At 41.4% G+C, this 25,586-nt stretch overlaps 1 pseudogene; it reads left to right on the top strand.

Annotated features, from left to right (window-relative positions):
- Positions 1–980: 980 nt before the first annotated feature.
- LOC136526819 (protein ACCELERATED CELL DEATH 6-like) overlaps positions 981–25,586 on the top strand; it is a 39,064-nt pseudogene continuing 14,458 nt past the window's right edge.

A 25,586-nucleotide genomic window follows, 5' to 3' on the forward strand; every position in this document is an offset into this window, starting at 1 on the left:
TGTTTGCCTCGTTAATAAGTTTTTACGGGATTCGTTACTTTCTCGAGCATCTGCCGTGCTGCGTGTACGTATTCGTTTGTCCCGTTGGATTATTCCTTCCCTCACCTTTCTCGCCACCCAAAAAAAATAGTGATTAACTACCTCCATTATCCTTTTATATGCAATTGCTTTCGACAAGCTAACAATACGAAAATCAAAAGCATACTGTTCGTCGCGTGCTGGCCGCGCAAAAGGAATACTAACCTACGTTTGATTTGAATAATAATAGTATGCATACACACACGTATACCAGGTAATATAATGCACAGTACCTCAGCCCTACCCAATGCATGCAACGAGCAACTGCGCGCGTCTATTGACAATTTGGGTCATGTGAATACTAGCGTAATCTTCCCTATTTATAGGTCTGCGCATGCTTTATCGAGTTAGATACGAAATTATCTGCGTAGCGGTCGGTAATGGCAGTGGCCGTAGCCGCTAACAAAACCAACCAAGCTGCTGCTGCAAGTGATAGTAGTGATAATGCAATTGATCCACCAGCCAAACTAGTACTAGATCCCCAGCTGTTGATGGCTGCTCGCCGCGGCGACAGCGAGTGGATCAAGGACCTGCCTCGGCTCAACATCGAGGAGGTGGAGATGGAGTCGCATGCCAATGGCGGCATTATTGTGGAGTCGGCAGCAGCATCAGAGGAAGTCATCATGGACCTGGAGGTCGCCCCTGATGAGCGACGTCCTCCTGCTGCTCCGGCGACGACACTACCACCACTTGATGACGATGGGGTGACCTCGGAGGGGGACACCCTGCTCCACGTGGTTGCAGAAAGCGGCGACACCCAGGAGCTCATCCGCTGCGCCAAGATGATCGTCCGCGACAAGAAGCACAAGGGCGGTGCAGCTGCAGTGCGCCTAGCCCTGGAAGCGCGGAACCGCAAGGGCAACACGCCCCTGCACTGCGCCGCCGGTGCTGGGAACGCCGACATGATCTCCTGCCTCATCGATCTCATCGTCACCACCACTGACGACGAACAGGCGGGGGCAGTGGTGAAGAAGTCGTTCCTGAGAACGCAGAACGAGTGTGGAGAGACCGCATTGCACCAGGCCATCCGCGCTGCCAACAACAACGTGGCCTGCATCGACAGCCTGATGACCATGGATTCCGAGCTTGCCTGCATCCCACATCAGGATGCTGGTGCTTCCCCATTGTATTTGGCTATCTCACTGGGTGAAGTCGACATTGCACGACACCTTATATAGCAAGAGTGGTAAAGGCAAGGTGTCTTATTCCGGAACAGATGGCTGCAACGTCTTGCATGCAGCAGTTCATCATGGCCAAGATAAAATTAAGAGTTTCATTAACTTTTGGTGATGTGTCATTTATGTCCATCAACTTTCAAACTGTATTTTTAGGTCTATTAACTTTTGGTGGTATATCATCCAGGTCTATCAAACTTTCAAACTGCATTTTTGGGTCCATTAACTTTTGGTGGTGTGTCATCCAGGTCCATCAACTTTTAAATTGTATTTTTGGGTCCCTAAACTTTTTAACTAGTTCACCGTAGATTCATACTCCTTCGTTTAGCAAATAGATCTGACATGGCACGCCAAAAAAGCAACCACCGTGGCCGGTCAACCAAACATAAAATCCAGTCTAATCTACCCGGTACAAGGCCGAAGGCCACAGGTATAGACACGCAGATCATCTGACCCAAGCAAAACTCGGCCTCCACTAGCCCAACTAGGACCGATTGACCCTGAGTCCCTGATTTGGCTAACATGCATGGCACGTCCAAACGCAGCCACCAATTTAATTCACGTACATAGGTGCACGCAGGCACTAAAAGCAAGATGCTAAATAAAAGATCGTGTATCACAAGTAGATAGGAAACTAATGCATGGAAATAATAAAATACTACGGCAAGGATGCTAATCACATTGGAAAAATTCCATTGATGATCTCCACCTCTTTAGAATTAGTACTGATGTATCTTGTTGGCTTTATTTTCTCCTCCTTTCCCCGCAATAATAAGGCACCTCTATAAAATATCTTTGCTGACACTCCAACAGTTGTCAATTTCTTCATGTCCACAATATATTTATCCTTAAAAATAATAGTCTCAAATTTAAGACTAGAGGATATTAACAAATTACCAGCTACTACATTTGAATTATTGCTAGACAAGTCTCCATGAACATCTTGAGGAGCTATGAATTCATCACCTACTCCACGGTGGCTGCTTATTTGGCGTGCCATGTCAGATCTATTCGCTAAACGAAGGGGTATGGACCTACGGTGAACCAGTTAAAAAGTTTAGGGACCCAAAAATACAATTTAAAAGTTGATGGACCTGGATGACACACCACCAAAAGTTAATGGACCCAAAAATACAGTTTGAAAGTTGATGGACCTGGATGACACTCCACGAAAAGTTAATGACCCAAAAATGCAGTTTGAAAGTTGATAGACCTAGACGACACATCACCAATAGTTAATGGACCTACCATGTATTTAACTCTTAAGAGTTAAACTAACCTAGGTTACTTGCTGCATGCAGCTTCATCTCTCTCTCTTTCTGTTTTTTTAAGAATAAGCTAGTTATATTCCTGACTCTGCAAGAGTTTTGCACATAACCATCTATTATTACAACGTTGTAGCCTTTATTCAAAAAAAAAAACTAAACTAACAAAAAGCAAAAAAAAAAAAAGACGTTAGAAACAAAGTAGACAATTCAAAAGGCCAACTAAGCCTCAAGCCTATTAGAAAGCATCCACCCATACTTGACAAAGATCTCCAACACAGTTATTTAAAAAAAACGGTAAGCCCACTTCATGGTCGTCCGAACGCCTTCCTTATATAACTGGGACCAAAATCGAGTCCAATTTAAATTTTAGCTATGAAGATAATCTGCATATAAAATTGTATTCTTCTCTTATCAAAAACAATATCATACCAACTTAGCTAGATAGGCCAACAAATAGCACTCGCTCCCACCCAAACTTGGAAGCGTGTTTTTTTGGTCTATACCTTGCAACCAGTTCCCAAATATATGAGTTACATTATGTGGTGGCCTTAAACCAAAAGCATCTTGGATTGTTCTCCAAATAAAATATGAAACACAACAATCGAAAAAACAAGTGTTAGATAGTTTTATTGTTGGTACACAAACAACAACGCTATAGCTCCCAATCCAATTTTGCTTTACTAATAAATTGTCTTTGTTTAAAATTACACCATTGATTAAGAACCAAACAAATACCTCAATGTTAAGAGGTAATTTTAACTTCCAAATATGTTTATTTGTAGGTACAAAGTTGCTATTTATATAATTGTCATACATTATTGATTGTACTGTAGAAACATCATGATTCGTAAGATTCCATTTTAAAGTGTTCGGTTGATCATCACGTCGTACAAATGCAACTTCCGCGACTAGTTCATTCCACTTAGTTAATTTGTCTCCAACTAAAGTTCCGGGAAATGATATATTTAAAGGTACGCTACTAAAGACTTGAGAAACGGTTGCATGTTTCTTCCTGGCAATATTATACAAAGATGGAAATTATTTTGACCTAAAATAATCTAACTTCTTTAGAATGCGTGTACACACTTCAGAGTAGGACATCATATACATCGGTAAACTGCTCAAGATTGGATTAGTTAGAACAAGGTGTCCCCCACAAAACAAAAGTTTTCCTTTCCAACTGCTTTAATTTTTTTCAAATCTATCCACAATGTCTTTCCAATCTTTATTTGTGAGTCTTCTTCGAGGATTCATAGGGATACCCATGTATCTAAAAGGATAATTTCCCATACCACACAACTAAAGATCTGTGAAAGCCTGTTCGTTTGGCTGTAGCTTGTCGTAAACAATCGTAAATTTCCAGCCAGAACAGTATTTTTCTCTCACACAAACCAGCCAGCAGTACTTCTTCACGAACCAGCAACGAAACGAACCAGCCAACCGAACAGGCTGAATTGGTCCTCATATTCCTAGCATCCCCATAACAGAAAAGCTTACTTTTATAAAAGTTAATTTTCAAACCTGATAACTGTTAAGTAATGAAAAGACAGAAATGATCCCAGTTAATATAAATATAAATATAAATATAAATATAAATATAAATGAATCAATAATGCAAAGTGCCTGCATGATGCAGCAGCACGCTGCCTATGGTTTTGGAATGGCTCAAGAAGGAACCGCCGACGACAGCCAATGACATAGAGCAACAAGAAGACCATGGGGTTGCTCACCGTCTCCTGTCGCAGCTGACTAGGCAGAGGGACAAGGACAACGGGAGAACACCTCTTCAACTGGCTGCATCGCCGGTGAGAGGTTTAAATATGGCCAGTGGGGGGTGAATAGTCTATTTAAAAGTCTACAAATCAACTAGAGCAATTGATTAGTACAACAAACGGCGTAATATAATTTTGCTCTAGCTCTACAAGGGTTGCAAGCCACCTATTCCAACAATTCTAGTAGCTATGATCACTATCACACACAATAAACTAGGTCACTACTCACTGAGCTAGTGTGCTCTTAAAGACTAACTAAAGTGCCACACTAACCAAACTAACAAGCTCTTAAAGACTAACAACAATAAAGAGCTTGATAACTAGTTTGCGAGAATATAAATGAGTGAGTAGGATGATTATAACGTCGCTTAGAGGAGTGAACCAATCACAAGATAAACACCAATTCAATCACTGGTAGAATACCAAGGGGCAAGAGACAACTAATTTTTTTTCCGAGGTTCACGTGCTTGCCGACACGCTAGTCCCCGTTGGGTCGACCAACACTTGGTGGTTCGGTAGCTAATAGGTATCACACATCTAGCCCACCACAAAAGGCGCCACAAGAACCTACCCACAAGTGAGGTAACTCAATGACATGAGCAATTTACTAGAGCTACCTTGCGGCTTTTCTCCGGGAAAGGTGGAAGACCCCTCACAATCACCGAAGTCGGTCACGAATAATCATCAACACATGCTGAAGCTCCTCCATTGCTCCAAGCTGTCTAGGTAGTGGCAACCACCAAGAGTAACAAGAAATCCGCAACTACAACGATCCCCAAGTGCTACTAGATGCAATCACTCAAGCAAATGCACTTGGAATCACTCCCAATCTCGCTATAATGATGAATCAATGATGGAGATGAGTGGGAGGTGTTTGCTTAGGCTCATAAGGATGTCAAGTATGTCAAAGTGCCAAGAGATAAAGCCAAGGGCCAGCCAAAGTCAATTTATAGACCCCTAAGAAAATCCAACCGTTACACAGCTCGGCGGTGACCGTACGCTGTGATTGGACTCACCCTAGAGTCCGGTCAGGTGCGTCCGGTCGCACCTGCTAGCCAGCCACAGCGCACCACATTGCCTTATTCAAATTTGACCATTGCCGCCTTCGCGCGCCCACACACATCGATGACCGGACGCGTCGCTTGATCGACCGGACTCAAGAATTCGCCAGCGTCAGATCGACTCCAGTAAGGTACCAGAGATGATTTTTCTTGACCGGACGCGTAAGGTCCTAGATGATCGGACGCACCGGTGAGTCCGGTCAATACTTTGCGTGAACAGCTCAGCTACGTCAGCGTACATCATGCTCGACCTAACGCGCGCCCTGCGTGTCTGATCGTGTGAACTCATCAACGTTCGATCGTGAAGATGAGTCACGCCCTCTCTGCTGCGTGTGACCGGACGCTACCTAGGGTTAGGTCCCGCATCTGGTGCAGTGTCCAGTCAGGGACCGACGCTGCCTTTTCTTTTTCTATCTCCACAACCGCTTTTCCCTTGCTTCCAACCTGCTAACCACAAAGTGTAGAACTTGTGTGCACATGTGTTTGCATTTTTCAAAGCATTTTACAAGGGACAAAGTTAGCATACTAGGTTCCTAAATGCATATGTAAAAGTCATGTCACCTAGAGGCACTCGATAAACCGTTTAGCCAATGATTTCCCCTCTTTATAGTACGGCTATCGATCCTAAGTCATTGTGGCTGAACCGCCTAATCCAATGCCCTCCCAAGAGTACTTGTCTTCCATTAGACACTGAGTACTCAAGCGAGAACACTAAACTATGCAGTTCTATCGAACACACCCGAAGGGAGAACTCGAAAATCCATATTTTTCCATCAAGATCATAAATGAGAGGATAAAGCTTATAATATTTTTAGCCATTTCTTACATCACTAAATACAACAGTTGAATGATACATAATATAATTACATCAGCGGAATAAATCATGTGATCAGAGTTTCAGCGGTAGAAAAAATTGATTTAATGGCAAGTTTAAGCAGCAGTATGATGGACCTTTATATACATGGAATGGTAACATATTGTAAGTCTTTTCTTTGTAAAACATTTAGTGAGGGTTTTAAATAAACACTACGATCGCAGTGTGAAAGAAATCCTCTCTGAGCCCACCAGAAGGGCTCCACACACAAGTTGTTAACTCAACCGTACCTGTCACCTACAACAGGGTAGAACAAACCCTGAGTACTCAATTGTACTCAACAAGACTTACCCAACAGGAGTAAAATAAAAGACTTCAAGGATATGCAGGCTTATTTGGCTTGCTGGTTTATTGCATTTACAAGAAGCATTACTAATAGTGCATCCTTATGTTCAAAGTTTTTAGTAGTTATTTTTAGTTAATTAGTTAATCATTCTAGGTAAGCACCTATGCTACTTTCAAGCATGTGGTAAGCAATCAGAACCATTTATCTCCTTCCATGTTCTAGTTCTTACTACGGTGCTAGACCATAGCCAAGTCGTACCGTCTCACGGAAACGGTGATTCATGAACCAATGTATCCCAGCTAAGTACCCCGAAACACACGCCTCACTTGTACCCTAGGCACAAACAAGACTAACCCATTCCTCTCTTGTCGAGGGGTCCAGGTCCCGATCCAAACTTGGACTCTAAGCCCCCACACTTGAGACCCGGTCTCAGTGTGATGCTTAGACCTCCACCTTTCTCCGCCTCCAATCAGTCGGTCCGGAAAGAGTCAGAACCCACGGCAAGAGAGTAATGAGCCTTCCCGCTCCCATAAGCAAGTATGTGCTCAGGATAATAAATCTGTGACCTGACTACCATCCACAGCAACGGATGGTTCTCAATCAACACAGACAGGGAAAACAATGTAACCAAGCTAAGACCCATGGCCACGGGACACAACTTGTTACACCCACCAATAACCCATGCCATATCCATACCCGGTCACCATTTTCTTTCCATTCTATTATCATGAGAGTAATAATAGCAATATTCACCTACTTGTGAGTAATGGCAGGTTACCCACGCTACCAATGAGCCTAAGCATAGCAGCTACTCGAACCTGCACTAGTAAGTCTCTTAGAACAGATATATATATATATATATATATATATATGTATATGTATATATATATGCATGTGGTTTCCATAAAATTCCTGTAACGTAAATGCACATCACATATATATATATGGTGATTATAAAAAATAAGGGTTATGCACTGGGGCTTGCGTGGTAAGATATAACCAAAGGTTAGCATTTTATCATGGTGACACCATCATCAAGGCACCATCTTTTCCACTACTCTAGATGATTCCGCGATCCATCTTCGTTCCTATTATATGTGTGGATGTAACGTAGAGACGTAATTATTTACTTATTCTATTTTCTCGTTAGGATTTTCATTAGCACTTTTACGCACTAAGTAAATTAACTTGGTTATTTATTTGATTTCTCTCAACCACAAAAGTGAGTCACACAGGATTGTTTATCATTCCATGTGTGTTTTAATTTTTTGTTAAAACTCGAGAACTTGTTTTGCTAATTCCTCCTAGGCCTTAACCTAGGTGCCTAGCAAGCTCGTAACACTAGGGGTGCTACAGTCACTCACACCCTCTATGGTGTCTTGAGTGCAAAACAAAAACCTATCATATACCTTTGCCTTGATCATCTCGGTTTTTGTTTTTCTCTTTCGTCTTTTCCAAGTTGAGCACCTGATCATCATCACATGTGACCATCTCATCATTTCATGTGATCATCACTATCTCTTGAGTGTCACCATGCTCCACACTTGGATTGCACCACCTAGCTCATATCACAATTCATGACAAAGGTTAGTGCTAGGTTTCATCAATTATCCAAAACCAAACTTGGGCTTTCAATCTCCTCATTTTTGATAATTGATGACAACCTATTTACAAAGATATTCAGTGAAATCTTTTTGGATTCATGTTGCTTGCCCAAGCATATTACCATGTGTAAATATTATGGACAAGTTTTATCAATGTGGCAGAACGACCCAAATTATGCTAGCCCACGTGTACTGTCATTGTCCTGAAGACCTTTGACTGCTATACACGAAAGCCAGATAATCAGGTAGTCTGTCGGGTGTTCTCGGAGAACCCTGAATCATCCACGTTTTACAACTCATACATGATCAACAATGGAGTTACCACAACATTACAACATTAATACAAAAATAACTTACATCGGAGTTGCGGAAGACTTATAACATTAGTTTACAAAACATATTTAAGTAAAACTTAACTTGAGATCAAAACAGTGAGTAGAATTGCGGAAGCAACTTAGGTAAAGCATCTAAGGTAGAAGAGACTTCTAGATCATGTCGAGCCCACCGACATGACCTTAATTAGCAGCACAAGTCAGAACCTGCAACAGGGGTTAACAAACCCTAAGTACTTGAGGGTACTCAACAAGACTTACTCGACTAAAGAAAACACTCCAAGGGCATGCATGCTTAAAGGTAAGGTAGAAGCAAGAATAACATTTGCAGAAAAGCTTACTATAAGTGGATCCTTACCTTCAATGTTTTAGCTTTGTATTAAGTTTAGCAGTAGTATCCAGTTTGCACCTGATCTAAACCAATCACTTAATTAAGCATCTTATCTCCTTTCATCTCATAACCATAAGTCACCATGTTCCATTGATTTACTACGATGCAGAGCACTGATCAAGTTTCTCACTATCCGAGAGAGACGACGATTCGAATCGATGTACATCCAACTAGAGTAAACCTTAACCAGCATGACATATGCAGGTCCTAGACCTACATATATCAACCACTCCCTCGGATCCTCCAAAACATGAACGGGATCATGCCACCCGAGAGCACAGTACACCATCGCCCTACCCTATTCCAGTAGGGTGGGTACATGCTACTCTCACCATCTCTCCACTCCCAGTGTGCGGTTGTCCTTTTGCATGATGGAATAGTTGAGGGTACTCAAGCTTACCAAAGGCATGGAGTTAAGTACTTTCAATCTTGATCATCAAGTCTATGATTGGAATGGTCCTTAATCGACATAGGCAAAGCACTACCTTGAGACTCCATTCTCAATGCAAGCTAACTCGCACAATCTCGATTTAAGTATCACCATCATCATGGTATTCTCACAACCCATGAGCAAGAGCCGAGAAGGACAAGGATAAAACCTATTTGTCACGAACGATGAAACCATCGCTCGACTTCTATCGGAGCCTAAGCATTACTAAGCATCAAAGGTTTCGACCTACACATGCTAGTGTGGTGACAAGGAAAATAGCTGAAATTTCAAGGTAATCATGCAGCAATTGGTATACAACCAATTCCTATATCACTTAATGCACATATTATAGATCTTGAATTATAATAACATTTGTAAACAACAAGGAAGGGTTTGTATGCTCCGGGGCTTGCCTGTGTTGCAGAGAATGATAGAATCAGCAGAAGGATCACCGAAGTCGAATTTGACATCAACATCACTGGTGGATGAACCTTCTCCAACACTTGATCAACACGAACCTTCTCACTCACATATGCACTACATGTAAACGAATGATGCATGCTTTAGCATGATGGAATGCATGACATGATGCATCCAAGGTAAAGCTAAGCAAGACTTTATAAGCTACATCAACACATGCCTTCTAGTTATTACAAAAGATATATATTTACTTAGACGATTAAGACCTGGATATGGAGAAACATACATAGCTTAATCATTTTACCCAAGAGGTTGTATCTAAGAAGCAATCAAGATCACATACATGCATTCACCAAAGAAAGGCTTAATTAACTAAAAACTTCAGAGTAGGACATCATATACATCGGTAAACTGCTCAAGATTGGATTAGTTAGAACAAGGTGTCCCCCACAAAACAAAAGTTTTCCTTTCCAACTGCTTTAATTTTTTTCAAATCTATCCACAATGTCTTTCCAATCTTTATTTGTGAGTCTTCTTCGAGGATTCATAGGGATACCCATGTATCTAAAAGGATAATTTCCCATACCACACAACTAAAGATCTGTGAAAGCCTGTTCGTTTGGCTGTAGCTTGTCGTAAACAATCGTAAATTTCCAGCCAGAACAGTATTTTTCTCTCACACAAACCAGCCAGCAGTACTTCTTCACGAACCAGCAACGAAACGAACCAGCCAACCGAACAGGCTGAATTGGTCCTCATATTCCTAGCATCCCCATAACAGAAAAGCTTACTTTTATAAAAGTTAATTTTCAAACCTGATAACTGTTAAGTAATGAAAAGACAGAAATGATCCCAGTTAATATAAATATAAATATAAATATAAATATAAATATAAATGAATCAATAATGCAAAGTGCCTGCATGATGCAGCAGCACGCTGCCTATGGTTTTGGAATGGCTCAAGAAGGAACCGCCGACGACAGCCAATGACATAGAGCAACAAGAAGACCATGGGGTTGCTCACCGTCTCCTGTCGCAGCTGACTAGGCAGAGGGACAAGGACAACGGGAGAACACCTCTTCAACTGGCTGCATCGCCGGTGAGAGGTTTAAATATGGCCAGTGGGGGGTGAATAGTCTATTTAAAAGTCTACAAATCAACTAGAGCAATTGATTAGTACAACAAACGGCGTAATATAATTTTGCTCTAGCTCTACAAGGGTTGCAAGCCACCTATTCCAACAATTCTAGTAGCTATGATCACTATCACACACAATAAACTAGGTCACTACTCACTGAGCTAGTGTGCTCTTAAAGACTAACTAAAGTGCCACACTAACCAAACTAACAAGCTCTTAAAGACTAACAACAATAAAGAGCTTGATAACTAGTTTGCGAGAATATAAATGAGTGAGTAGGATGATTATAACGTCGCTTAGAGGAGTGAACCAATCACAAGATAAACACCAATTCAATCACTGGTAGAATACCAAGGGGCAAGAGACAACTAATTTTTTTTCCGAGGTTCACGTGCTTGCCGACACGCTAGTCCCCGTTGGGTCGACCAACACTTGGTGGTTCGGTAGCTAATAGGTATCACACATCTAGCCCACCACAAAAGGCGCCACAAGAACCTACCCACAAGTGAGGTAACTCAATGACATGAGCAATTTACTAGAGCTACCTTGCGGCTTTTCTCCGGGAAAGGTGGAAGACCCCTCACAATCACCGAAGTCGGTCACGAATAATCATCAACACATGCTGAAGCTCCTCCATTGCTCCAAGCTGTCTAGGTAGTGGCAACCACCAAGAGTAACAAGAAATCCGCAACTACAACGATCCCCAAGTGCTACTAGATGCAATCACTCAAGCAAATGCACTTGGAATCACTCCCAATCTCGCTATAATGATGAATCAATGATGGAGATGAGTGGGAGGTGTTTGCTTAGGCTCATAAGGATGTCAAGTATGTCAAAGTGCCAAGAGATAAAGCCAAGGGCCAGCCAAAGTCAATTTATAGACCCCTAAGAAAATCCAACCGTTACACAGCTCGGCGGTGACCGTACGCTGTGATTGGACTCACCCTAGAGTCCGGTCAGGTGCGTCCGGTCGCACCTGCTAGCCAGCCACAGCGCACCACATTGCCTTATTCAAATTTGACCATTGCCGCCTTCGCGCGCCCACACACATCGATGACCGGACGCGTCGCTTGATCGACCGGACTCAAGAATTCGCCAGCGTCAGATCGACTCCAGTAAGGTACCAGAGATGATTTTTCTTGACCGGACGCGTAAGGTCCTAGATGATCGGACGCACCGGTGAGTCCGGTCAATACTTTGCGTGAACAGCTCAGCTACGTCAGCGTACATCATGCTCGACCTAACGCGCGCCCTGCGTGTCTGATCGTGTGAACTCATCAACGTTCGATCGTGAAGATGAGTCACGCCCTCTCTGCTGCGTGTGACCGGACGCTACCTAGGGTTAGGTCCCGCATCTGGTGCAGTGTCCAGTCAGGGACCGACGCTGCCTTTTCTTTTTCTATCTCCACAACCGCTTTTCCCTTGCTTCCAACCTGCTAACCACAAAGTGTAGAACTTGTGTGCACATGTGTTTGCATTTTTCAAAGCATTTTACAAGGGACAAAGTTAGCATACTAGGTTCCTAAATGCATATGTAAAAGTCATGTCACCTAGAGGCACTCGATAAACCGTTTAGCCAATGATTTCCCCTCTTTATAGTACGGCTATCGATCCTAAGTCATTGTGGCTGAACCGCCTAATCCAATGCCCTCCCAAGAGTACTTGTCTTCCATTAGACACTGAGTACTCAAGCGAGAACACTAAACTATGCAGTTCTATCGAACACACCCGAAGGGAGAACTCGAAAATCCATATTTTTCCATCAAGATCATAAATGAGAGGATAAAGCTTATAATATTTTTAGCCATTTCTTACATCACTAAATACAACAGTTGAATGATACATAATATAATTACATCAGCGGAATAAATCATGTGATCAGAGTTTCAGCGGTAGAAAAAATTGATTTAATGGCAAGTTTAAGCAGCAGTATGATGGACCTTTATATACATGGAATGGTAACATATTGTAAGTCTTTTCTTTGTAAAACATTTAGTGAGGGTTTTAAATAAACACTACGATCGCAGTGTGAAAGAAATCCTCTCTGAGCCCACCAGAAGGGCTCCACACACAAGTTGTTAACTCAACCGTACCTGTCACCTACAACAGGGTAGAACAAACCCTGAGTACTCAATTGTACTCAACAAGACTTACCCAACAGGAGTAAAATAAAAGACTTCAAGGATATGCAGGCTTATTTGGCTTGCTGGTTTATTGCATTTACAAGAAGCATTACTAATAGTGCATCCTTATGTTCAAAGTTTTTAGTAGTTATTTTTAGTTAATTAGTTAATCATTCTAGGTAAGCACCTATGCTACTTTCAAGCATGTGGTAAGCAATCAGAACCATTTATCTCCTTCCATGTTCTAGTTCTTACTACGGTGCTAGACCATAGCCAAGTCGTACCGTCTCACGGAAACGGTGATTCATGAACCAATGTATCCCAGCTAAGTACCCCGAAACACACGCCTCACTTGTACCCTAGGCACAAACAAGACTAACCCATTCCTCTCTTGTCGAGGGGTCCAGGTCCCGATCCAAACTTGGACTCTAAGCCCCCACACTTGAGACCCGGTCTCAGTGTGATGCTTAGACCTCCACCTTTCTCCGCCTCCAATCAGTCGGTCCGGAAAGAGTCAGAACCCACGGCAAGAGAGTAATGAGCCTTCCCGCTCCCATAAGCAAGTATGTGCTCAGGATAATAAATCTGTGACCTGACTACCATCCACAGCAACGGATGGTTCTCAATCAACACAGACAGGGAAAACAATGTAACCAAGCTAAGACCCATGGCCACGGGACACAACTTGTTACACCCACCAATAACCCATGCCATATCCATACCCGGTCACCATTTTCTTTCCATTCTATTATCATGAGAGTAATAATAGCAATATTCACCTACTTGTGAGTAATGGCAGGTTACCCACGCTACCAATGAGCCTAAGCATAGCAGCTACTCGAACCTGCACTAGTAAGTCTCTTAGAACAGATATATATATATATATATATATATATGTATATGTATATATATATGCATGTGGTTTCCATAAAATTCCTGTAACGTAAATGCACATCACATATATATATATGGTGATTATAAAAAATAAGGGTTATGCACTGGGGCTTGCGTGGTAAGATATAACCAAAGGTTAGCATTTTATCATGGTGACACCATCATCAAGGCACCATCTTTTCCACTACTCTAGATGATTCCGCGATCCATCTTCGTTCCTATTATATGTGTGGATGTAACGTAGAGACGTAATTATTTACTTATTCTATTTTCTCGTTAGGATTTTCATTAGCACTTTTACGCACTAAGTAAATTAACTTGGTTATTTATTTGATTTCTCTCAACCACAAAAGTGAGTCACACAGGATTGTTTATCATTCCATGTGTGTTTTAATTTTTTGTTAAAACTCGAGAACTTGTTTTGCTAATTCCTCCTAGGCCTTAACCTAGGTGCCTAGCAAGCTCGTAACACTAGGGGTGCTACAGTCACTCACACCCTCTATGGTGTCTTGAGTGCAAAACAAAAACCTATCATATACCTTTGCCTTGATCATCTCGGTTTTTGTTTTTCTCTTTCGTCTTTTCCAAGTTGAGCACCTGATCATCATCACATGTGACCATCTCATCATTTCATGTGATCATCACTATCTCTTGAGTGTCACCATGCTCCACACTTGGATTGCACCACCTAGCTCATATCACAATTCATGACAAAGGTTAGTGCTAGGTTTCATCAATTATCCAAAACCAAACTTGGGCTTTCAATCTCCTCATTTTTGATAATTGATGACAACCTATTTACAAAGATATTCAGTGAAATCTTTTTGGATTCATGTTGCTTGCCCAAGCATATTACCATGTGTAAATATTATGGACAAGTTTTATCAATGTGGCAGAACGACCCAAATTATGCTAGCCCACGTGTACTGTCATTGTCCTGAAGACCTTTGACTGCTATACACGAAAGCCAGATAATCAGGTAGTCTGTCGGGTGTTCTCGGAGAACCCTGAATCATCCACGTTTTACAACTCATACATGATCAACAATGGAGTTACCACAACATTACAACATTAATACAAAAATAACTTACATCGGAGTTGCGGAAGACTTATAACATTAGTTTACAAAACATATTTAAGTAAAACTTAACTTGAGATCAAAACAGTGAGTAGAATTGCGGAAGCAACTTAGGTAAAGCATCTAAGGTAGAAGAGACTTCTAGATCATGTCGAGCCCACCGACATGACCTTAATTAGCAGCACAAGTCAGAACCTGCAACAGGGGTTAACAAACCCTAAGTACTTGAGGGTACTCAACAAGACTTACTCGACTAAAGAAAACACTCCAAGGGCATGCATGCTTAAAGGTAAGGTAGAAGCAAGAATAACATTTGCAGAAAAGCTTACTATAAGTGGATCCTTACCTTCAATGTTTTAGCTTTGTATTAAGTTTAGCAGTAGTATCCAGTTTGCACCTGATCTAAACCAATCACTTAATTAAGCATCTTATCTCCTTTCATCTCATAACCATAAGTCACCATGTTCCATTGATTTACTACGATGCAGAGCACTGATCAAGTTTCTCACTATCCGAGAGAGACGACGATTCGAATCGATGTACATCCAACTAGAGTAAACCTTAACCAGCATGACATATGCAGGTCCTAGACCTACATATATCAACCACTCCCTCGGATCCTCCAAAACATGAACGGGATCATGCCACCCGAGAGCACAGTACACCATCGCCCTACCCTATTCCAGTAGGGTGGGTACATGCTACTCTCACCATCTCTCCACTCCCAGTGTGCGGTTGTCCTTTTGCATGATGGAATAGTTGAGGTACTCAAGCTTACCAAAGGCATGGAGTTAAGTACTTTCAATCTTGATCATCAAGTCTATGATTGGAATGGTCCTTAATCGACATAGGCAAAGCACTACCTTGAGACTCCATTCTCAATGCAAGCTAACTCGCACAATCTCGATTTAAGTATCACCATCATCATGGTATTCTCACAACCCATGAGCAAGAGCCGAGAAGGACAAGGATAAAACCTATTTGTCACGAACGATGAAACCATCGCTCGACTTCTATCGGAGCCTAAGCATTACTAAGCATCAAAGGTTTCGACCTACACATGCTAGTGTGGTGACAAGGAAAATAGCTGAAATTTCAAGGTAATCATGCAGCAATTGGTATACAACCAATTCCTATATCACTTAATGCACATATTATAGATCTTGAATTATAATAACATTTGTAAACAACAAGGAAGGGTTTGTATGCTCCGGGGCTTGCCTGTGTTGCAGAGAATGATAGAATCAGCAGAAGGATCACCGAAGTCGAATTTGACATCAACATCACTGGTGGATGAACCTTCTCCAACACTTGATCAACACGAACCTTCTCACTCACATATGCACTACATGTAAACGAATGATGCATGCTTTAGCATGATGGAATGCATGACATGATGCATCCAAGGTAAAGCTAAGCAAGACTTTATAAGCTACATCAACACATGCCTTCTAGTTATTACAAAAGATATATATTTACTTAGACGATTAAGACCTGGATATGGAGAAACATACATAGCTTAATCATTTTACCCAAGAGGTTGTATCTAAGAAGCAATCAAGATCACATACATGCATTCACCAAAGAAAGGCTTAATTAACTAAAAAGCATTTTTAGTGTTCATTAACTCAAGTTGATTATGATCATAACAAGATAGTAATTACTTTGCCATGAAACAGTAGGGGTGAATGTGTTTCATGGCCTACAATCAACTCCACAATTACACCCAAGTCTTATTATGATTTATGCTAATCATTTTAATATTTATTAACTAATTAACCAAGCATATAATTAAGGATATAATTAAACATTATCAAATTAATCCCAAACTTTTTGTATAGGTTGATCGTAGCTTAAAACAATTACACAAAAAGTTTTACAACTAAAGGATATTTATTTTAGCCTACAAAAATCATGGAACAAGCATTTATTAATTAAAAGAGTTAATTTTTTAAACATATAAAAACTTTTGATTTTCACCATTTCATATTTTGCTAGGTAGATCACATCATGACAAGGCTACACAAAAATTTTCACAATTTTATCACACTCCTAAAAATACTTATGAATTTAACAAGAAACTGCACATTTATTCATTTTTAGAAATTCAAAAGGACAAAAATTCCTTTTCTTACTCACCCTCAGCCAGCCACAGTCACTGACGCATGGGGCTAGGGTCAAACTGACCCTGCCCACCTTTGACCATGGGCGCGCCGGTGATGGGAGTGGCACCTACGTGATCTCCATCCACCCACGCATTGATCTAGGGTATTAGTTGAACGAGTTAGGACCTCCACCAAGCTTGACCATGGCCATGGCGGCACAAGGCACGTCGGCACAGCGGCGAAGTGGTGACGGTGCTGTGGTAGCAACCTAGCTAGGACTCGAGTTAGCACCAGGAGCTCACCGCGAGCATGCTCGGCCTAATGGTTGAAGCGGAGGCGGCGTGGACGTGGCTGCCGACGGTGAGGGTGGTTGCGGCGGCATGAACCGAAGAAGGTGGTGGCGTTCCGGTGCGCCCTGCATGGTAGAGATAAGAACGATGATCCGATGAGCATCACCGAGTCAAGGCGGAGCCAAAACAAGCTCTAGGAGGAAGGGAGGTGAAGCGGGACGAGCTGGCCATGGTAAGGTGGTGCTCAGCGGCCATGGCGAGCCACCGCAGCGGGAATCTGGCCCATGGCCGATTCCGGCGAGAAGAGACAGCGTGAGCAGTTCAAGGAGGTGCACAATAGCGAGGCGGAGTTGTGTGCAAGAGCTATTGGGCAGAGATGGAGCGAGCACGGTGAATTTTGCCGGCGTGTCGAACTCGTCAACGATGGAGCAGAGAAGGGAAAAGAAGAAACGGCCGGCAGCGTCGCGTTTTAAAGGGCGAGGTCGCGAAGTCTAGCTTCGCTAGCTCCTGCACAAGCTTAGCCACACGGACGCCCGTGCGTCCACGTGCGCGAAATGGCGCGAAGACGCTGGACGGCGGTGAGCAGGCAAACTTGATCAACTCCATTAACAAAAGTTGTTCTCCGATCTAAGCTCTCCAACATTGCTTTAAGGATCAACCACATAAGATCAAAGGATTTTGAGATTTTGAATGCTGAACACAAGTACAATGAAACTAAAAAACTAGATTCAGTTTTAGGTTTTGAAAACAGTTCTAATTAAGCAACTTTGGACAATTAATTGACAACTAATTACTAGTCAAACATCGCAACTGATTGCACATTATCATAGCTTAAGCATTACAACAATCAATGGAAGTAAAGTTTGAACAAGTTTTATTTATGAAAATTCACCAAAGATTGAACTTTAAAACTACTTCCAAGGACTTGGGCAAAAATTAACTAAGTTAGAAAATCAACCTTAAATCCAATCTTTGAGTTCAATTTTAAACCTATTTGAATTGAAAACCCTAATAAACTTTGATTTTATACTATAGAGCATACTTTAAATAACAAACTTTATATTAACAAAATTTTAATTATTTTAAACAATTTCTCATATACAAATTCACAAAGTTCCTTAATTACTAATGTTATTAACATTGATAACATTTCATGTAACGTATAAAACACTACATAGGCAACATATATATGCTATAAATGAAACATGGAATGTATGTATGCCACAATGCTTATGCATGATAATGATCATGATCAAGGTTTTATTAAGTTCATAACACCTAGGGTGTTACAATCAACCCAAATTGGTAGTATTAGCTCCCCCTACATATGTGCTAAGAGTTTGGATTTGAAAGCTTGCGCATATGCATGGATTGGAAGTTTATGAGAGTAATAGCTATCAAATGATGCTAAGGTGTAAAGAATGGACCTTTGAAGCGTGATACCAATCGGAGTTGCCATTTGAATACCATCCTTAGCACCATGGTTAGTTAGATAGCTCTTGCAAAACATGAACACTTGATACCTCATGAGATCAACATTATAAGTAAGGCTCTAGTACCACTTGTAAAACATGCAAGGCACATCTAACTATCATCCTATCCATGCTAGTTTTCATTTCATCAATCATTTTCTATAATCTAGCATATACCACACAAGCATGGATAGGGAATTTAGAACTTGTGCCATGCAAGCAAACATATGTAATGCACATACAAATGCAACATACACGTTTATGAGCTTGCTCCTCCTACTTGTGTGCTTTAAATTTTAATTGATCCCCTTACAATGTCATTTTATTTGTTTCCTCTCCCTACCTTTATGATCTTTGTGAATTTCTCTCCCCCTTTGTCATTAATTAGATAGGTGAGCTCAAATTTTAGATAGGTTGGGGTGAAACCATATGAAGTGAGGATCATTTTCCCAATTTGGTTCAATCTAGATCACTTGCAAAAGATATTTAACTCGGTTTGATCCAAGGGCAAACTTCTTCACACCTCTAAATAAGGGTTACCATGCACCATATTGAGTTAAACACTTATAGCTTATTTTCTAGATTAAACACTAGGTTCATGTAACACCTCTGGTGTTTTAAACACTAAAATATGCCATGTCATCATATGCATTGCACATCATCCTTGAGTTAGTGAAAACTTTGATATGCATTCACTAAAACAAGTTTACTTTTTGATTATATGTGTTGACTTGTATGGGATGAATCAAGTTCATAACTTTAGTGTTAAATTGGGATTCCAAAACCCTAATTTCCAGCATTTAAATTCTACCCTGGAAAACCTAATTCAAAATCTAAGCACATTTTGGGGTTGAGCCTAAAAGGAAAAATGTAGAGCTTGTCAATGTGTACAAAGTTGGTTTTTATAGTTTTCAAAGTTGTTATATAAAATTTGAAGTAATTTGAAAGAGGATAAATTCTTAAAGTGTCCCCTTTTGATTTTAAACTTGCATTTTCAAATGTAGATAGAATTTGGGTATGGTTATTAAAGTAAAGTTGTAGAACTTTGAATTTGGAGCAACTTTTATTTTTGGAGATTTTTGAGTTTCCATACAAATTTGAGAGTAATTTCAGAAATGAAGCAAGTGGCAATTCGGTAATTTACTTGAACAGTGCAAGCAGGCAGCTCTCGCCGCCGACCAGCTTCCACCGGCTTCCACGCGCGTCCGCGAGCGCCACCTCCTGCTTCGACATGTCCGTGTTGCCGTAATGTGTCGAGAGAACCTGTTCCGCTGCTCTCCGCTCGCCTGATAAGCTCCCTCCCGTCGCCCTCTCCCTTCCTATGTTTCCCCTCATCACCGCCCACCTCCGACGAGCTCGCGTCGGAGTCACAAAGCTCTCCCAGCCTCAATTGAGCATGTCACCGCTCCACCTGCTCCTTGCGAACCTAGCCGAACCGTAGTTGCCGCTTGGTTTCGTCGGAGGCCACCGCGCGTCGTCTTTCTTCCTCGCGGCCGGCCGCATCGCCATCGAGCTCACTTCATCGTGGCTAGCAAGCTCCGGTAGCCTTCTTGATCTCTCAAGCCTGATTTCATCTTCACCGTGTTGCCATGGTGCTCTATGGCCTATTGGTTGATCCGTTCATCCACTACAGACGCCAGAACACCATTGTCGATGCCAGCTTGTGCCGCCGTATCTGCCTTGATCGTCGACAAGCTTCTCTATTGCTCCTCTGGTTCAACCATCAGCTCGAGCAAGTTTGGGGTGAGCTACTGAGACTTCCCAAGCCTTTAGTTTAACCGCTAATGGCCTTACTTCGCCGGCATAACACCACCGTGCCGCCGTGGCCACCATGGCCGGCGTCGAGCTCGGGTTGAGCCGTTACTGGTTCAATTAATACCACCATTATGTGCGCCTTGCCGTAGAGATCATGTCGGTACCTCGGTCGTGGCCGGAGACCTCACCGACGGCGAGAAATCGCCGGTCAAAGCGCCGGTCGTCACCGTCACCCACGGGGGTACTATGCCGACATGGGTGACCCACATGTCAGTGACAGCGTGTGAGAGAGAGTGAAACAGTGTGTTTTCGGTTTATTCTTTTTCCAGAAATAATTAAAATGACCAGTTAATTATTTATTTTGTGTAGAAATAAATAGGGCTCCAAAAATTATGAAATTTTTTGTGTGACTTCTCTGAGATGTGAACAATTTAGGAAAAATATTAAATGTTACTTTTCAGTACATTTTGAGTATGATAAAAATTGCTCAAATTAATTAATATATGGGATTCCATGATTTTTCTAGGTTTAAATAATTATCCAAAAATTATGAAAATTGTTTTTCCACTTAGTTATCATGTGATGAGCATTCCCAAAAATTTGGAGCTCATTTGGAAAAAGTTGATTTATATCATAATGTTGAATTAATTAATTAATTAAAACAAATAGTAAACCTTAATAACTTATGTTTTGTTTGAATTTGGGATTGAGTGATGACCTTGGGTCATTAGCATAAAATGATCCTTGGCACTTTAAGTAAGTATTTGAGTTTATGATCAAGTTGTGATTAAGAAATGTTAATTAGTATAACCTCACTAAAGTCATTAGTGTAATCTAAGTAAACCCTAGAGAAGGTTTAGTTAGTTGTTAGTTTGTAACTATACCGTGAAGGAAAGTTGTATTCAAGTTATTAACTTTTGCATCCATAGTCAAGCATCATGTTTTATATCTCGCATCATATTAAACATGGCATTGTTACTACATGTAGTGAACGAAAGTGAGGACTTGGTAGTCAACCAAGTTGTTGAGGAAGTCAACCCACCGGTTGAGGTCGGGTTTGATATCTGTGGAACATCTCCGGAACCTGACTTTTCCGACAATCAAGGCAAGCCCTAGATGCATTTAAACCTACCTTGTGTTTTATAAATTTATATCACTTTTATTATTAAATTTTGCATTAAGTGATTATGAGTTGAGTGGAAACCTAATTGGTGCATTACCAACCTTGTTTTTCTATATCAACCTTGTTACCAGTTTTAATTCGAGAATGCCTAATTATGCTTAGCCAAGCTTAGACCGATAAAAGTCGGGTGATTACCTGTCACCTGCGAGATATAAATGGATTTTTGGCTACGATTGGTTATTTATGTTATCATGAGATATAATCATGTGGAGTAATAAATCTAGACAGGGCAGACTCGGTGTATGACAGCCACAAGACATGGATGTCTTGTGAGCGGGTTCTTTTCGCCTGTGTCGGTTAAGAACCGTCCGTTGTTAAATTGCATGAGTTAAGACTTTGTAGTACTGGCCACATACTCCGGTAAGCCTAGACTCGGCTATTCTATTACGAGAATGGTTACTCACGCACTGGGAGTGGAGAGATGGCGAGAGTAGCATGTACCCATGTGGCAATGGGCTGGATTGGTGGAGTACTATGCTCTCGGGTGGCGTGGACCCATTCTTGTTTTAGAGAATCTGAGGGTAGGTTGGTATATGTAGGTTAGGGACCTGCATATGTCATGTGGTTGGGACTCCCTGGCTAGGTTATAATTGGTTCGAATCGTCGTTGCTCCTCGGTTATGGAGACTCAACTCACTATTCATCATCATAGTTAACAAATGGAACTTGAGTAGGATTTGAGAAAGAGTTTGATATGAAGTTCATGATCTCAATATGGATCATGTCAGCTTTATATATGATCTGTATAAAGATTTCAATGTTGAAAGAAAGAATCTTGTTAGAGAGCTTTTACGCAAAAGAACTTTGATTCTTGCTAAAGCCTTACCATAAATCCCTGAGCCTGCATTCCTGAGTCTTCTCCGTATTTACGTCAGTTAAGTCTTGTTGAGTACTTTTGTACTCAGGGTTCTTTAACCCTTGTTGCAGGTAAGCCTCATGAGCAGGTCTGCCTTGGACCGTGCTGCATGACGGTTGTTCAAATCAAAGATGACAAGTAAATGTGTGGCCCTTGGGTAGGGCACTTTAATTGTATGTTTTGTTTTATGTTACTTAGGCTACTCCACTATTATGGTTTGTAATAATAATCGTACTTGGTTTGTGAAACAACTGTTTTGTAACTAAGTTATTGTAAGACTTCTGCTATTTTACTCTGATGTAAATTAATGAATAAATTGTTGTAATACTGCAATGACTCTGTAATGGATCCTGCTCGGAAGAAATCGTGGATGATTCGGGTTTCCCGAGGACTCCCGACAGGCTTCTTAAGTTACCGGGAACATATGCATAGTCGTCAGAAGTCATTGGATAATGACAGGTGCATGTGGGCCCTATAATTTAGGAGGTTCTGTCACAGACTGGTATCAGAGCGACCATTATAAAGTTTTTTGTAGTATTGTTTTACAAAAACTTCAAAACGATTTGGGGCAAATAAATTTAACCTGTTAATTTGATCCAAATTGCTTCCGACCTATCTTAATTCATTCTCGCAATTCCTTATTTGATTAAAAAGGCTTTATATGGTGGAGTAGTAATCTTATTATGCCCTATATAATAAGAACTATTATTTATGTACCATAGGAGCTTTGATGTTTAAGTTTCGTAAGGACGATTCATGCATCATGATTAATCCACTTGTTAATTACTTTCCCTCTTAGTTTAGGTGGAGTAGTATAAATTCCATTCTTGCTACTCTTTAGACTTTTCTTAGATTTCCTTACTATTATTAAATCTTGCTTTCTACAGTATGGCTCGTACCAAGATAACGCCCCGTAAGTCCATTGGACCCAAAGGAGTTCCTCGTCACCAGCTTGCCCCTAGGAGTGATGGTGCTAGCAGTAGCAGCTTTAGGCCTGATCCCTAGGCTGAGGTATAGAGGCTTTCAGCAAAGTTAGCACAGGCTACTAGAGATAGGGCCTTGGATGCCATCCAGGTGGGCGAGTTACAGGATCAATTGAGGCATCTCACCGCCGCTCATAAAAACTGTGAGCGTATGTTAGTTCGTATGGTGGAAGGAAGAAATGAGGCTTGGCATAGAGAATATATAGCTAGAGCCTGAGTTCATGAGTTAGAGTTCTATGTAGAAGACTTAGAAGAATATTATACCAATCTGCATAAAGAAGTCTATAGGCTGAACAATCTTCTGAATCCAAATCATGAACCTCAAGCAGATGCACTGGACCTAGGTGTCATCATAGCAGATGATGATGAACCTGAAGAGGAAGAAGAAGAGGATCCAGAAGAAGTAGTGGTGGTCAATGAAAGTGATGATGAAGGCGGAAATGTTTCTGGAATGGATACCGATCATGAGGTTTGATGTGATCGAGGAGAAGAGTAGAGTTGTAATATAGTGAGTTCTGGTCAAGTTGGGTAGTCTTGCTTAAGTGCAGACTTGTGTATAAATAAGTGAACCCAATGTAATGTGTGTAGTAAGCTCTTTTAATAGTTCAATAAATGCTTGTGAGTAAAGTTTGGTTTGTCATGAACAGATGCCTCGTACTCGGGCTTCGGATATTCCTGGTTCTTCGCAAGACGAGGGTGGTGTTCCTGATCCACCACTAGTTCCGCCAACTTTGGCTGATGCTATTACGGCACTGGTCCATGTGACCGTAGATAATGCTCGATTGCTTTGGGAGTTAGCTCAAAGCAATCAAAATATGATGCAAGGGAATCGTGGTCGTAATCATCTAAGGCAAGAAGCTACGTATGTTGACTTCACGAATACACGACCACTAGTATTTTCCAAGGCTGATGAACCACTCGAAGCTGATGATTGGCTCCGTACCATAGAGCAGAAATTCGACCTCATTCCATGCACTGAGTTCTAGAAGCCTGTTTTTGCTGCCCAACAGCTTAGAGGTGCAGCAGGTGCTTGGTGGGCGAATCTTGTAGCCATGCAACCAGCCGGTACTCAGTTAACTTGGGCCAAGTTCCACACTGCTTTTTGTGCCCATTATATTCTAGATGGAGTTATGGCCATGAAGCTTGATGAGTTTCTTGCTTTGAAGCAAGGTGATCAAACAGTCATGCAGTATGTGGGCAAGTTCAATCACCTTTCACAGTATGCACCTGAGCATGTTAACACAGATGCCAAGAAAAATAAGTGGTTCATGTGTGGTCTTAATACCAAACTTTAGACCATGATGACTACCTGCACAAATGTCACGTATCATGAGGCAGTTAACATTGCTATTGCTTCAGAGGAGAAATATCGGCAGCATAAGGAAATTAAGAAGAAAAAGAGCATGCCATCTACGTCTTTCGGTGGCAATCAGAAGAGACAGAAGATAATTTATCATCTAGTGAATCACTACCGTCCTCCTTATTGCCTACCATAGTTCCAAGCCAGGCAATGACCAAATGTCTGTCCTGCCATAACTTACCCGAACTCACAACAGACAAGTATTCTTGGTGTTCGTGCTCCAACACCCCAAGGCCACAATTACCCATGTTTTAATTGTGGGAAGTCAGGTCATTTCTCTAGGGAATGTCCGTATCCTAAGCAGTACAATCCAAATTTTTAGAAGGCTCCTAGAAATCAACAACAGGGTTAAGCTCAGGACAAGAACAACAACCAAAATGCTCAGAAGGGAAAAAATGAAAAGAAGATGGGGCGGGTTTTCTATACTCAAGCAAGGGAGATTCCAGAAGGGGAACCCGTGATGCTGGGTATGTTTCCTATCGCCGATCATCCTATAGTTATGCTTTTCGATTCTGGTGCATCTCATACATTCATCAATAGAACCTTTGTCATAAAGCATGAAATTCTAATTGGGGAAACAAAGGAAAATTTCTATATACAGTCGCCCGGGGGACGTCTGTGTACTAAGAAAATGGTGTACCAGGTCCCCATAAATTTGG

The sequence above is a fragment of the Miscanthus floridulus genome, chromosome 19 (assembly GCF_019320115.1).
Source record: "Miscanthus floridulus cultivar M001 chromosome 19, ASM1932011v1, whole genome shotgun sequence".
NCBI lineage: Eukaryota > Viridiplantae > Streptophyta > Magnoliopsida > Poales > Poaceae > Miscanthus > Miscanthus floridulus.